Source organism: Vigna unguiculata, chromosome 3 (assembly GCF_037176805.1).
Source record: "Vigna unguiculata cultivar grain cowpea cultivar isolate G323 ecotype 2 chromosome 3, ASM3717680v1, whole genome shotgun sequence".
Taxonomy (NCBI): Eukaryota; Viridiplantae; Streptophyta; class Magnoliopsida; order Fabales; family Fabaceae; genus Vigna; species Vigna unguiculata.
In genome coordinates this window covers 14,047,230-14,063,809 of record NC_140794.1, presented here as the reverse complement: position 1 = coordinate 14,063,809, position 16,580 = coordinate 14,047,230, and the positions used below count along the sequence as shown (strand labels likewise).

The 16,580-nt window shown below is 32.2% G+C and overlaps 1 pseudogene; it reads right to left on the bottom strand.

The window, feature by feature from the left end:
- Positions 1 to 13,374: 13,374 nt before the first annotated feature.
- LOC114179912 (tetrahydroberberine oxidase pseudogene) lies at positions 13,375 to 15,463 on the bottom strand (annotated as a pseudogene).
- Positions 15,464 to 16,580: the final 1,117 nt, after the last annotated feature.

Genomic DNA, 16,580 nt, shown 5'->3' with positions numbered 1-16,580 from the left:
ATTCTATCTTAGACTTTTCTATATTATTGTATGTTGTTGAAGAATTTACATTCTACTTTAATAAAAATAAATTACCAAAAAAAAAAAAGAAGGGAAAGTAGATGAAACATATAACTTATCATTTATAATTAATTATCCATAAACTAGCTTCAATAATTCTACAACTAAAATAATATATCTAAAGTACTAAAATATGATTCTACAATCACTCCAACACACTAGCAACACCCATCTTTTCTACTACAACACCAACCTCCACCAAGGAGACGTTGTAGTCGGCACGTATTGTGTGACAACCATCGAATCACCATAGCAATGGACACCTATATATCTTGAGCCTCTGTAAGATGGTGAACTCATGCCACTCACTCCAGTGACAATATATTTAATTACTTTACTTTTTCTAAGTATCATTAAAACAATGTCTTAAGTTAGGGGCACATTAGAAAAAGTAAATGAACAATTCCTTCTTGTATTAGCAAATTAATCCAATCCAATCCAAAACATGAAGCAAGCATGTGAAAGTGTTCACAGTTTTCTAACATTGGGAAGAAATCTTCATATATCTCTATGTAGAAATCCTAAAGTTACCCGTGAAAGTAACCTTATCGTGACTATAGATTCCTAAGATCCATTGAACAGTAAGGTTAGTGATTTTAAATCATAAAGCGAAGTGTATAAGCAAATGCGAACAGTTCAAAAAGCACATCTAAAGCAGATTTCAAAAGCTAAGTTCAAATTACGTGATTCTGCTATTTCTAATAAAAAAACATTTAAATTTAGATAGATGACCATGCATCTTCTAAAATTCAGCATATTTCTATACTGAACCGGTGTTGGTGTGCAATGGCAAGTCTCAATTAATGAAACTAAATACATTGAAACGAAGTTAGATGAAAAATGTAAAAGAAGTAATATAACTGTAGAATTGAATGCAAACATGAATAAGAGTAGAAGTAGAAGAAAAAAAAAATAACATGGAGTACCATATTTATATGAACCAAAAGAAAATCTCGAAGAATTCTCCCACACCAAGCCTACTGTACAATCATGGCAATGAAATAACCTCTCAAGAAAAGCTCATAATTCTAAGAAAACTAAAAAAATCATAAAATATCAAAGTAGGAGTGAGAAAAAAATACTTCACCCGTCCAAACCCATAAAACCCGAAATGAAAAAAATGATTTGGTTAATGAATAAATTTATATGAAAAAAAACATGACCTTTGTTCTGATACCAATTGTTAGATCGAACGTTTATCATTAGGTCAAAAGTTATAATTATTAGTCAAGATGTAACTCTTTTTACTTAAAAGTGTAACACAAGCCCAAGCGTCACGATTCATTCGATTGTGACCTGATCCACTTGACCTCCGTTACGAGATGCTACCTACAACATTAACTCTCAACATTAACCCGGGTTGTTAACTTGTGGTGTGAATGTTAGAGTAGGTTAAAGGTATATTGTTTAATGATTTTACATTGAATTTGATCATGAACTCCAACTTAGTGAATTCTCTACCATATCACTAATCTCAATATTTTACATCCCTTTCTCTAATTTTATAGTTATTTTATGCAAATTCCATTCTTTTCATTATTTTAAAAGCCTCTTAGCCTAAATTCAATAAATAATCATAATTCAACTTAATCACCCCAACCTCTTGGAGAAATGATATTTGTAGTTTTTATTTGTATTACTTGCACAATTAGATACACTTGCCAATTGTGTAACAACAAGTGAATCAACTACCAATAGTAGGTCACACAACTTTCCATTTTTTGCCTCTTAGAGTTCTTGACATGTTATGCATGTAAGTGTACTAATTGCCTCATGTTCCAGATCATTAGTTCAACTTTGGCTGGTTCTTTTTCACTTATTCCAGCATGGCAACAAGTTTATCTCAGTTGCACCATGGTAGCACACTTTAGATCCATCTTGACAACAAATTCTTGGCATTTTGACAACATGAAAACAACTCCAACTCATTTAGACATCATGGCAACAACAACTTCCCTCACTCCCAAAGGGCAGAACAACTCATCAATTTTGTGGATTAATGTCTTTTGTAGCTTTCGTTAGCTAACACAAGATTTGAAAATCAAATACAAAAAGTCAACATCGGATCAACTTTGGTCAAAGCTTGTTAACTATGTATTCTTGGTCAAATTTCTTACATAAATCATTGTTAGTTAGGGTTGGAAATAATTTACTGAACTGCACTGCAGTATTAAAAACTGTAATGAATTGAAAACTAATTTACTTGAACTGAGCTAAAAAATAGTTCAAACAAACTGAACTGACATGTTTTTTCTAAACTGAAATATTTTTTGTTCTAACAAATTAAATTGTACTTAACTAAACTACAATATGAACTAAACTTGACTATTATGAACTAAATTTTGTTTGAACTGCATTATTTTTAAATTAAATTGCATTACTTTTTGAATAGAATTACACAATTTTTGAATTGAACTGTACTATTTTTGAGCCACACTATACTCACTAGTGCAGTAAGGGCTTTTTGCCCTGATTATTTTCCTCATTTTGCCTCGGGTCCGAAACCGAGGCATATTGGGACGAGGCCAAAACGGGGTGCCTTTTGGCCTCGGTTGTTACCCGAAGTCATATAGTCCCTTTTATGCCTCGGTTGTTGGCGAACCGGAGCCATATGGTGTCTTTTCTGCCTTAGGTCAGCTAGGACCGAAGCCATAAACACACCCAAACAACCTAATCTGGATTCTACAATCTTCACGCTACTTATTTAAGTAATGAATGTGTAGAGAAAAATTAAATGATCAGATGATGCGGCGACATAAGGTAATCTCATCACCCACGGAGAGCTGGAAAATCTCGATCCTTGAATCTTGTCCCAAGTACTTGTTCAGCTCCAACACATAGATGCGAAGAGGCTTAATGTAATCCATCAACAATGCATCAGGAGGCGCAGCCACAGATCCAACCCATAGGGTGTTGTCATATCCAATCAGACCTCCCACTTTCACTAGATCAATTACTCTCTTGTGATAGTTCAAGTAATTGTTCTTATCACCATCCACAAAAACAAAATTGAACGTTCCCTTCTTATTCTCCTGCATAATTGACACAGTTGATTTAACTATCAAGGATAGACTAATTCATGAAACCAAAACAGTTCCTTTTTCTTCTTTTTTCTAAATTAATACACAAATTGAGATGGTGAGAAACAGTGAACGCACATTTTTTAAGAAGCTCGTCAGAAAAGGAAGAACATGTCCTTCTTTGAAGTTGATCTTGTGAGCCACACCAGCTTTTTCAATGATGGAGGTTGGTGTTGTCGGCGCCGACGAGGAAGAAGAAGCGACCTGTCTCGTATAGGAGAGGAACGAGGAAGAAAGTCATGTTGGTCCAACATCGCCAAAATGCCCATATCTGGCAGCGTTTGAGCCCCCTGGTTTCAGCCCCTCCTTCATTTTGCATTTCAGCCCCCATTTTCAACAAACCCTAAAAGCTACATATAAAATTTAATCAAGGAAACAGGAAATGGAGGTGGAGGAAATGGAGATGTAGCGAACCAGCAGTGGCGGCAATGTGACGGTGGCCGGAGCAGTGTGGTGACAGTGTCGGTGGAGGTGCAGGTTGCGGGGAGAGAGAAGAGAGAAATGGAGTTGTAGAGAGAAATGGAGAGTGCGGGCAAGAAGAAAAAGAAAAAGGGGTTCACGTTTTGGCACCGGTCATCTGTCACCCGAGGCCAAATATGTGAGTTTTTGGCTTCGATTCTCCGCAACCGAGGCATATACTACCTTTTGGCTTTTGCTTCGGGTTTTCTGTGAATCGAGACATAAAAGTTAGGTGGAATTGCAAAAATGCCACCGCACCATTATATGCTTCGTTTTTTTAATAACTGAGGCATATAAGACGAGTTAAAAACAATAATTTGTACTAGTGACTATTTTTGAACTAAATTACATTAATTTTGAACCAAATTATAATATTTTTGAACCGAAAATTTTGATTATTTAACTAAATTATTCTACTAAACATAGTATTTCAATTAAAAAAACAAAAAAAAATAGTATTTACCCATTTCATTCGTAATATAGATTTCCCATAAACTAAATAAAAAGACATAAAAATAAGTAAATAAAAAAAATATCTCTAATTAATAACATATTTTCAAATATAAAACTAAGAAGACATAAAGATTATATTCTCAAATATAAGTTGCATTATAGAATACAACTAGACTCCGATCTAATTGTTGAATAGATAAAAATGAAATAATTATTCGTCCAACATAATTAAAATTAAAATATATTTTTATAATTATACTGACATTGGATAATAATTTGAAGAGTTAATTTATATTTACTATGCAAAGAAAAGTTATTTATTCAATGATTCAATTGACAGTATTCAAACAATGACATGCAATTTTAAATTAATTTCAAACTAATTGAGCTCATCTATACGATATAATATAGGTACACATTTCTACCCTCTCTAGTAAGTTATAGGTATATTTTAAAACTTCATAGAACATTTTTCACACAAATATTTCAAAGAAAGTATCATTTCCAAATACAAATGTTCATAAACATATTAAATTTAAGAATTTTTTAAAATAAACTCTCCTTAAAAAGGTTCACGCAACATAATAAATATCTTAAAACTAAAAATTAATATTACATAATATATTAAAATAAAAAATACGGTGATATACCAATATTTATATTTATTATATTAATTTTAATATTTTAATTACTTTTTAAGTTAAGAAAACTTTAATACAAATAAAAATTATAAAATTGTTAGTTGTCACAAAACTTAACTGCTATTTTTTCGTAAATTTTAACATAAAAATAATATTATATAATAAAATTCATTCAAAATAAAATAACATTTTACACGAATTTTTAAATTCCTTTTAATAAATTAAATATAAATATTTATATTTGTTCTGGAAAGAGAATAAAGAAAATAAAAAATAAAAGAAAAAGCTAAAACAAAGATAAAAAAAGACTTTCCAACGAAAATGCAAAACATAACATATAACACACAAAACCCATAATCCTAACAGTTGACCATAATACCACCCTAACACAAAAAAGTTTTTAACATTCGGTATTTTTGGCTTTTGATGTCTGTTCAAACTCCAAAGTTGTATTGGATGACGTCAATTAACGTTGTAATGCAAACCTGAAGTCCAAGGGCGTCAATTATACAAGATCTGACGTCTTTTGACATGTGGTAGTACAGTACTAGACGTCAAAAGCTGCTATTTTTTCCTTTTAATTTTTGTTGTATTTACAGTTTTCCCACACCTAAAAAATAGAAAAATTCCAGCATAGTTCACAAATATTCTACAAATTTAAATGAAACAAACATAACAATCAAACGAAGACAAAAAGTGATAAGAAAAACTTGTTCAGACAAATTTCCTAAAATCCATACAAAAGTTTTTCCAAGATAAATAAAATAAAGGGAAACATAACCAAAATCACATACAAATCAAGCATACCAAATTCAATGAATATAATTCAATACCTATTCAATATTTGGTATGAATCCAAACCTTGAACGATGATACAAATCAAGCATACCAAATTCAATGAATATAATTCAATACCTATTCAATATTTGGTATGAATCCAAACCTTGAACGATGTTGCAGGGAACTAAGCACCTCAAGCCTCCTTGTCGTCGTTGTGAAAGACTCACTAGTGTTTGTGGAGGAGTTGTCATCGACAATGGAGAATGGAAGACAACGCGTCGCTAAAAGGAACATGCATTTGGGTCAAATGAACCACAAACTTCCTTAGGTGATAACGTGAAGCAGTAGGGAGCATTGTCGCAGTAGTGAGGGAGTCTTGGAAGAGAGATCCCGAAGAAACAATGCAGGGAAACTAAGGTCGTGTTGATGTTTTTAAGCAATGTGACGTTGGATAAGTGCTAGATCTGACATCCTTCAACGTTTGCTGGTAAGGATTTGACGTCCTTCAACATCTGTTGGTGGGGATCCGACGTCCTTTGACGTCTACTGGTGGGGATCTAACGTCTGCTGGTGAGGATATGATGTGTTTTGACGTCTACTAGATGGGGTCCGACGTCTTTCGACGTCTGTGGGAAAGGGACCAAATGTCCTTCGACGTTTGTGGGAAGGGGTTCTAACGTTAACTTTGACATTATAATTACAAAAATGCCACAAATCATTTTTTACGTTGGTTGTTTTAGGAACTGATATTAAAATGATAACATTAAAGACCCATTTTGCACTAGTGCCAATATCTCATTTGTGGTGTTTTTTTTTTCACATTTCCTATCACGTCAATGGCCTACTTAATACAGTTTAAATAATAATCAGTTAATTTGGTATTAAAACTGAATTGTTTTATAATACAGTCCGATGATTATTATAAATAGTTTAGTTTGTTTTAACTTTGTTAATATTCAATTAGAATAGGCAAATTTTATACGAAATTATTGAATACAAAATTTACGTAAGTACAAGCTAGAAAGTAAGCAAAAACTATCTAAGCATATTACAAAGCTTATCTAATGCATCTAATGACTACTAAGCTAAGTGAGTAAAATCTACCAATTTAAGAAACTACACTAGAAAAAGATGTAAAAAACCCTAATTAAGCTAATTTTATAAAATCAACTAAAAGACTCTTTAAATTAAATCTAAGCTAAAAATTACTAATTAAGCACTTAAACTAACCAAAAATAATACCAATGGACATAAAAAGTTTAAAATTTAGGGATTTATCATACCACCTCATTGGAACTATTGCACTCTTGGAGAAGAAAAAAAGTAAAACCACAAACTCTCTAAAATCATAAAAACGATTACCTATGAACAAATATACATATGTTACGCTCAATTATTCTTGCTCAAAATCATAAATGACAAAAAGAGACACCTAAACTAAGTTTCAAAACTTTTAACCATTAAAAAAACTTAAATCAATGAAATCAAGTAACAAACAATCAAACTCAATTGCACAAACCAGAATAACATCCCTAGGCTACATGTCACAAAAGCGATAGTTCAGTGTCAGAAAACAATACGCTTTTTGAAATGGATAATGATAGAATGACCTTAATTTTTTATCGTTTTCTTACCCAGTGACGTGGTATTTGATTTATTTTAATTTTTAATTTTTTTAACTACTATTACTTGTCAAGTGAAGGTTGTTGGAGTATCACGCGCGTGAAAGAGAGTATGGAAAAAGCAGGCGGTTGTATAAAAAAAAGGTTTGAAGTGACCTATGAATGTGGTTTTTTTTTTTGTTCTTTTTTCCCAAATCTCAATTAACAAAGTAACATTTAGGGTCTTTGTGAAAAATAAAGGAATCGTGGTTTGAAAGAGGGAAAGCTTGTTAACGGAAAACCATTTCTGGAACAGTTCGATGCCCACTCAAAATGAAGATTGTCTATCGTTCAACAAGGATCGATGCCCACTCATTAAACCCAAGTTCGAATTTTTGTGATACATTCATTTGATGGTTTTCCTTTAAGGCAGTGAAAGGAAGAAAACTTGTTTATGTTGGTAAATTGTTCTTTTGGGGCTTTTATTTGTTTGCTGTGAATCAAATATCATTTTCATTTGGTTAATGTACGAACTGTTATTTGAAGTGAAAATGTAGGAAACATATAGTTTTGAATAATTTGTCTTGGTGTTTAAGGCTATTAATTTACTTTGTCGTTGTAGTTGATCAAATAATAACCCTGTCATATCTGTTGTTCAAAAACTAAATCTCAGAAAGACACTTATTGAAGTGTAAAAAGTCAGTTCCTGTACCATATATTCATGGGCTCTGTTTGAGTTATGAATGTTAGCATAAATTTAATGATCTTCAAAGTTAAAGTTATGGAGTCCACTTCAGTTGAAAATTATTTTGCACATAAATAATTTCATGAAATAATAGTTTTGGCACCACGGGTGTTCAAAAACTAAGTCTCAGAACAACACTTATTGAACTGTAAAAAACCAGTTCATGTACCATATATTTGTGGGCTCTATTTGAGTTACGAATGTTAGCATAAATTGAATGATTCTTCAAAGTTAAATTCAGTTGAAAATTGTTTTGCACATAAATGATTTAATGAAATAATAATTCTGGCAGCACTGTTGTTCAAAAACTAAGTTTCTGAAAGACATTTATTGAACTATAAAAAATCAGTTCTTGTCCAATATATTCGTGGGCTTTATTTGAGTTATGAATGTTAGTACAAATTGAGTGAGTATTCAAAGTTAAAGTTATGGAGTCCACTTCAATTGAAAATTGTTTTAAACATAAATGATTTCATGAAATAATAATTATGGCAGCACTATTGTTCAAAAACTAAGTCTAAGAAAGACACTTGTTGAATTGTAAAAAAATCAGTTCTTGCCCATATATTCGTGGGTTCCATTTGAGTTATGAATATTAGCATAAATTAAGTGATCTTCAAAGTTAAATTTAAAGAGTGTTGTTCACTTGAAAGATATTTACCACACAAATCACTTCATGAAATAATAATCCTAGCATGTCTGTTGTTCAAAAACTAAGTCTCAGAAAGACAATTATTGAACTGTAAAAAATCAGTTCATGTATCATATATTCGTGGGCTGTATTTGAGTTATGAATGTTAACATAAATTGAGTGATCTTCAAAGTTAAAGTTATAGAGTTTAGTTCAGTTAAAAATTGTTTTGCACATAAATGATGTCATCAAATTGTAACCCTGGTATTTCTGTTGTACAGAAACTACATCTTAGAAAGACAATTATTGGACGATAAAAAAACAGTTCCTGAATCATATACTCATGCGGGCCATTTAAATTATGAAAGTTAACATAATTTCAATTCACTTGAAAGTAAAACTTATGGAGTCCAATTCAGTTCTAAATTGTTTTGCACATAAATGATCTCATCAAATAGTAACCTTGATATGTTTCTTGTACAAACTCTGCATCTTAGAAAGACAGTTATTGGACGATAAAAAAACAGTTCTTGAACCATATATTCATGGGGACCATTTGAGTTATCAAAGTTAACATAATTTTAGTTCACTTGAAAGTAAAACTTATGGAATCCAGTTCAGTTGATAAATGTTTAGCACGTTAATGATTTCATCAAATAATAACCCTGACATGTCTGGTGTACAAAAACTATATCTTAGAAAAACAGTTATTGGACGCTAAAAAATTAGTTCGTGATCCATATATTCATGGGGACCATTTGAGTTATGAAATTTAACATAATTTTAGTCCACTTGAAAGTAAAACTTATGGAGTTCAATTCAGTTGAAAGATGTGAACCACACAAATCATTTAATGTAAAAATATGGATGCACTGATTGTTGTCCAAAGAAATAGAAATGGACACTAATTCATTGCACTTACATGATTGTTGTCCAAAAAATGGTCTTAAACAACACATATATTGTATCCAAAAAAGCAAGTACAAGACAAAATATAGGTTTATGCTATAGTGTGTGAATTGTAAAATATCAAATATCATTAACAAACAAAAACCATAGAAAATAGAATGTGTTTGTCAATGTCATCAGGCTTGAATCATGTGAACGGCTTTTCCAGCAAAAAATGTGTTGTCCATGGAACTTACTCCCTACAAAAAAAATATAACTAGTTATGTTATGTTTGATGTAATGGATTTGAAATTCCAATTTATATGTTGCATTGTACAAAAGCAAACACATAACAACCACTCAAACCCAATAAATTGAAAAACAACTTATCACGCTAATTCCACATAACAAAGTCAATAATCCTAAAATCAATCTACCACAAAATTTCAAAAATCAATTTAATGAACAAGAGGAGAAAACAAAATACCCTAAAATACAACAATGAACAACTTCCCTTCCTTACACTGCCTCAACGGTCACCCACAACGAACAAACAACAACTGCGAAAACGTCAAGCTACCCTCAACAAAAAAAAAAAAAAAATCAAAATTTTCAATGGTATCAAGGGTTCACGAACAAAAAAAATCAAGATAAACAATTTCAACGAAATAGTACCCACGTCGTTCGTGTTTCACAGGGTTAATAAAGACCACAAAGCAAGAACATTATTCAAAAAGAGAGATTTGAAAAAACCTTCAACAAAGACGTAAAATCGATGACAACAGAAGAACCATGACTTGAATGACCCAACCTTCAACGAAACGCTTCATTTGAGAAGCCTTCTCTCTTTCAAACCTTCAAAGCCCAAAAATTTTTGTTACTCTACAAAGCATTTCGCGAAGAAGGAGGGAAAATATTTTTGAGGGTTGAATTTATTTCTACTGAACCGCCTATTTTGTTTCACACGAGCGTGCACCTTCAATTGTTACATCCAAACAATTTTCAAAAATTATAAACTTAAAAAACATGCTGCCACGTCGAAAAAAAAAAGTAAAAAATTAAGGTCATTATTTTATTATCTTTTTTAAATCATGCCATTACAAGGAAAAAACCTTCATTAAATGTGCAACGACTTTATCACCTTGTGGTGACATGTCCAACAATCACAGAGATTCAACGTTAAACTCGGTCAAAAAAAACCCTGATCTAAATTGTTGTGAAAATGCAACTTTAAATTAATTAATTTCCTATGTTGAAACTTGGAGAATGATAAAACGTTCATCTAGCAACACGGTCCACCTGCACCTGCACCTTAATTTTGGCTTTTTAGCTTGGGGACTTACATACCTACTTGGCCTTTGGGTATTCAACCTGAAATACTTGGATCTCGAAATATTGGGAGCAAACCCCGCAGATATTCAAAACTAATTATATTCTTAAATTTTGTTGTCGAACAACTCAAATATATTGATATAATATAAATAATTTATTATCTTCACAAATATTCTAAGTAACAAAATATGTTTTATATCTATTGTCATTATATATGGGCCCAAAAAACCTATTGCTACATTATATCATCAATTCTTTTTCATCATTCACTATACGATACCATATACCATACTCCCTAAATTCTTACTAACTTGATCGCTTAAGAGTCTTGTTGAGGTGAATCTCTCCTCGGTTTGCCTGGAACTTCAACTTCGAAAATTCTTTCTTCATTCCCAATAAAAATATTTGGTGTCTATTGTAGGGCTTGAGTAAAGCTATTCTCGGACCATTTTGCTACTTACTCGAAGTTAGACTTAAAGCATCAAAACTATCATGTCAAGAGATGGATACCTATAATCATCTCTCTCAAAACTCAAATGGAAGCACTCCTTCCAAGAAATAGAAGAATATTCGATAATTAGTAAATGATATGCACGTGTGAAAAAAATTGATAATTAATATATTATTTTAAAACTATAACGAAAATATTTATTATCCACCTTAATATTTATATAAAGTATTATAAAATTACTATAATAAAATATTATTTAAACTAATAAATATTATTACGAAAGTTTTCTACAATAGTAATAGAATCATTATAATAATAATAATAATAATAATAATAATAATATATTATAATAATATTATTAAAAATATAAATATAATTAGTAGAATAATATTTTTATTATAAAAATAATAATGGTTTTAGTATTAATTTTGTTATTATAAATTTATAATTATTATAGCTAACATAAAATTATTATTTAAATAATGTATTTTAAAAATTAATATTTTAATTTGTAAAAGGTACTAAGATATAAATAAATAAAATGATAGAGAAAAAAGATTTCAAACAAGCATCATTATGATTTTTGTTATCGAACATAAGCAGTCTTATTCTCAAGCACGTACCTTTTCAACAGCGAAGCCAAAATGAAATGTTTAATTATAATTTTTCTTTGCCTTTTATGTTATGTTCTCATATTGGTTGGTGTGATATTGATGAGGGATTTTGTATTTCTGTTATAAGACAAACCCCAGTAGATGATCTAGCTTGTCACTTGTTTCTGTCTTCTGCCTTTTCCTGCAAACTGGGTCTTCGTGGATGAAAATGTCTCATAATTCCACTATTTTATTGGTTCTGATTGACCTTGTTATAAGGATAAGAAATGTTGAATGCTCCTTTTGTTGTAAAAACATGTGGTTCAGAGGAAGTCTTTTGGTTTCACTACTCTTGGACCTTTCTTTCCCACTTGTTTATGATAACATTCTCAGTTTATGATATATGATAACCCTCTATTGGTGAAGTTATGCAATAAATCATTGTTACTTGCACTATTCTTTGTTAACACTTGCATTTGTTGGTTAGATTTCTCAAATGTAACATGAACAGATTCATTTACAGTCAATATCTTTTGTTGTATGCTCTTCGTGAATGACTCCTTATTCAATAATTACCTTAATATGTTTTTGCATTAACTTGTCAAAAATATTTTTTATTATTATAATATAAAATACTTACATCTCTAAGATGTCCTGTATGAATTTTAAGAGTATACTTAATTAACACACTATTAAGTACCTAAGATACATTATTAACGACATCACCCAAAACATAAAAGTAAATATAGAAAGGGTTTTTTTTCCCTTCTAGGCAGATCAGTCTTCAATATTATGGAAGTAGGCAGGTTTTTAAAAAATTACGAAAATGGGCAAAACGTTCTGGGGGTGCACGTTTTTTGGGTGAAGAAATCGTGTAACCCCAAACGTTTTCATGGTCAAGCGGGTCAAAGGGCGAAATCGTGTGGAGGGTGCACTTTTTGGCTCAGTAATCGATTACAGTATGGTGTAATCGATTACTGCATGTTGTAATCGTGCAGGGGGTACTTTTTCGTTCTGTAATCGATTACCGCATGCTGTAATCGATTACAACATGCGTAGCAGTTTTCTGGGTGTAATGTAATCGATTACGAACGAAGTGTAATCGATTACATGCGTGATTTAAAAAAAAAACGTTAACAAACATTTTAGTGGATAGGAAAGCAATGATATATGACATAGTTGAATATGAAACTAAAAACGATGATAATAATGAAAAAGAAAGATTACAGGTCCTAATTTCACTCCAGACCCCCAAACTAGGCGCAAGGCTTCCGGACGACCTACAACAAATAGGATCCATAACGAAATGGATCAACCCGTTACGGATAAGCCAAAAAAATGCTCTTATTGTCGCACTGAGGGTCATCATAGGGGACAATGTCCATTTTGCCAATAATTTGTACATTTTTTATTTCAATTAATTTACTTTTCAATGTTTATTTCTTCTTTGTACAATGTCAAAACTAAGACAACTTTTTATGAAGATTAATATTTCTTATGTCTTCATGAACTATAATTTCAAATACTTTATTCTTTGATGGACCAAAAAACTGTATAAAATCATTACAAATTATTATGCTTGCCTCTCTATCCAATTCTAATTTAATCACCTTTTTTTTTTAAAAAAAATTTGTCATTGTAATCGATTACAATACCTTTGTAATAGATTACATTGCCCTCGAACATACTTCACTAATCATGTAATTGATTACACTTCATTCTTAATCGATTACATTACACCCAGAAAACTGCAACGCATGCTGTAATCGATTACAGCATGTGGTAATCGATTACACAATGAAAAACGTACCCCCCTGCACGATTACATCATGCAGTAATCGATTACACCATGCTGTAATCGATTACTGAGCCAAAAACGTGCCCCCCCCCCACACGATTTCGCCCTTTGACCCGCTTGACCATGAAAACGTTTGGGGGTTGCACGATTTCTTCATCCAAAAAACGTGCACCCCCAGAACGTTTTGCCCATTTCCGTAATTTTTTAAAAACATTCCTACTTCCGTAATATTGAAGACTGATCTGCCTATAAGGGAAAAAAAACCTATAGAAAGTAACTAATTTTATAATGGCATGCTGCGCACCCAAGAAGGTCTATTTGCCTCCGTTCGACATAAGAGGAGGAATGCTTTGTTCGTTTCTGAAGAAGTTTCGAGGGTCAACCCTGGTCTTCACGCGTGCCAATCTATTAAAGTTATTACCAAAATACTTAAAGCCCCAAATGCTGGCTTGGCTGAAGCTTGTGTAACCATTGTTATTAACTCCGATGTCAAGGTCTCTATAATTCATATATGCAGCTCTTGGAGACTCTGAAACATAAGGTTTCATATATTTATACACTCTTCTAATCCAATTCATGTACCTTTGAGCTGCCTCATCCCCTTTTTCTTCCCAATACACACCGTATTGAATGTGGAATATGTAGCCCGATCTGTGTGCGAATGGAGTTTCGGATTCTGAAATCTCATTCATCCTTCCTCCATAAGGAGTGAATTGAATGTAACCATATTTAGCTGCATCCTCATATAAGAAATGCCATAACCGTTCTAACCCAACATCTGGAATTGGATCCCTCACATAATCAGATTTTGCTTTCAATAACATCAAACCGTTTAATTGAGTTCTGTTCAACAAAACAACGGTGGATTGACCGCTAGGGAAACCAGCCTTGTACAGAATTGATTCTATCCAACTCATCTCAGTGCACTCTTCTCTCACCAAACCCAATTCCGGGAAGCTCTTTTGCATCATGTGAATCAGCTCATCTACACGCCCCAGATACAACGATTCAAACCGCGCTTCTACTTTTGGATTCCCACTTTTACTTGAATTTACCCTTTCCATGTTGGCCTTCATCGTTATGTTCTCATTAAATTTAATTGCCACACGCTGCCACTTTTGAATAATCTCCGTTGCATTTTCTTCCAACGTCCTTGCAATATTGAACACTGTGACAGTTGATGGAACTGGAACTAGTTTTATCTTCCAAGCCACGATGACTCCAAAGCTTGCCCCGCCACCACCTCTGATGGCCCAAAATAGATCCTCGCCCATTGTTTCTTTATCAAGGAGATTACCATTGACGTCAACAATCTTAGCATGAATTACATGATCAGCAGCAAGACCGTACTTACGCATCATGTATCCATAGCCACCACCGCTAAAGTGGCCACCAACGCCCACAAGGGGGCACTCACCTGCTGGGAACACAAGTGTTTTGCTTTTCTGGCTAATCCTATAGTAAAGTTCACCAATGGTCGCCCCAGCTTGAACCAAGCAGTTCTGTTTTCAGCATCAACTTCGATTCTTGGAAGATTTATGAGGTCAAGGATGACAAATGGAACCCTGGCAACGTAGGAGAGACCCTCATAATCATGGCCTCCGCTTCGTGCTCGAATCTGCAGGTCATGGCGTTGGGCACAGATTATGGTGGCTTGAATGTGGGAAACATCGAGTGGTGTGACAATGACTTGGGGTTTTGAGCTTATGTTGAAGAACCTAAGATTTTGAATGGTAGCATCTAGGACAGAGGAGTATGAAGAGTTGCTTTTTGTGTAAACAACATCGGAGATTGAGTTGGTGATATGGGGATATTTGTAAAGACACTGAACAAACTGTTCATGAGAATCTGCTGAAGAAGGATGAAATGAGAATAGAAGAAGAACGGCAGTAGCAAAGGTAAAACAGGAGCTTAGATACTTCATTTTTATTGATGGTTTGTTGTTCATATGAGAAAGATGAATGTAGAGGCTCTAATTTATAGTAGTCTGAAGCTTAATGTTAACATCGTTACGTTTGCGGGCGAATTCTCGGCTCTTCTGTTTCGCCTTCTCTGACGAAAACGCAACAATTCCAAAAGTGAAAGTGGCCATTTGTCCCATCTTTAAATATGTAGATACAATACCATTTAAAGTAGGGAAAATTATCTTTTTGACAAATATTTTTTTACAAAACAAAATCTCCATAAATAAATTTAAAATAGATTATTTTTAATTTTTAAATAAAATCAAAGTAGTACTTTTCTTTTATTTAAATAGGTAATTTGTTAAAGTTTGTAAAAAGAAATTTTGTTAACCTATCATTTATCTAAAATATCATTTTCCTAAATGTTGTATGTATGATTTATAGTTAGTTCACAGAGTAAAATAAATATTGTTATAACTTTTTCAAAAAAACATATTAAAATTGAATATTATTATTAAGTATTATCTAAATGTATACATAAACAGTATATGAGTGATATTTATATAGAAAAATGAAAATACGACTTTAATTTTTTGAATTCCATTTTTCATTTATCTTACGTCACTTAATGAGAGTTATTAATTCTTTCGGTGAAAAAAATAAAGATATATTAATCGATGATTTATGTTAAATTATCACGTCAGAAATCAGAAATAAAGAATGAGAATTGTTATATAAATATCATTTAAATATCAGAAAATGATTTCATTGAATAAATAAATCCCCTTCCGCCTGTTTTTTCTCGTTTTTTTACCTCATTTATTGAATATATAAATAAATCCCCTTCCCGTCAATTTTTCACCTCATTTGCTATTGATTTTTCTTTATTCATAACCAAGACTAGAAAGAGAAAACACAAAGAGAAAAAATTGTGATTGTTATAAATATTAGTTGAATGTTATGCCTCATAGTTTAGAAAAAGTGGGTAGTGTGGGATTTTGAGATGTGTTGTATCATTCAATAGTCTTTAGGTGTGTAAGGTTTAACTCAAAGGACAATAATAGAGATGGGAGGATGATCTATGATGCACTATACTTCAATTTGTGTTACGTTATTTATGTCCGATATGTATTCGTATCCGATATTTTAGGAACTTTAGTGATA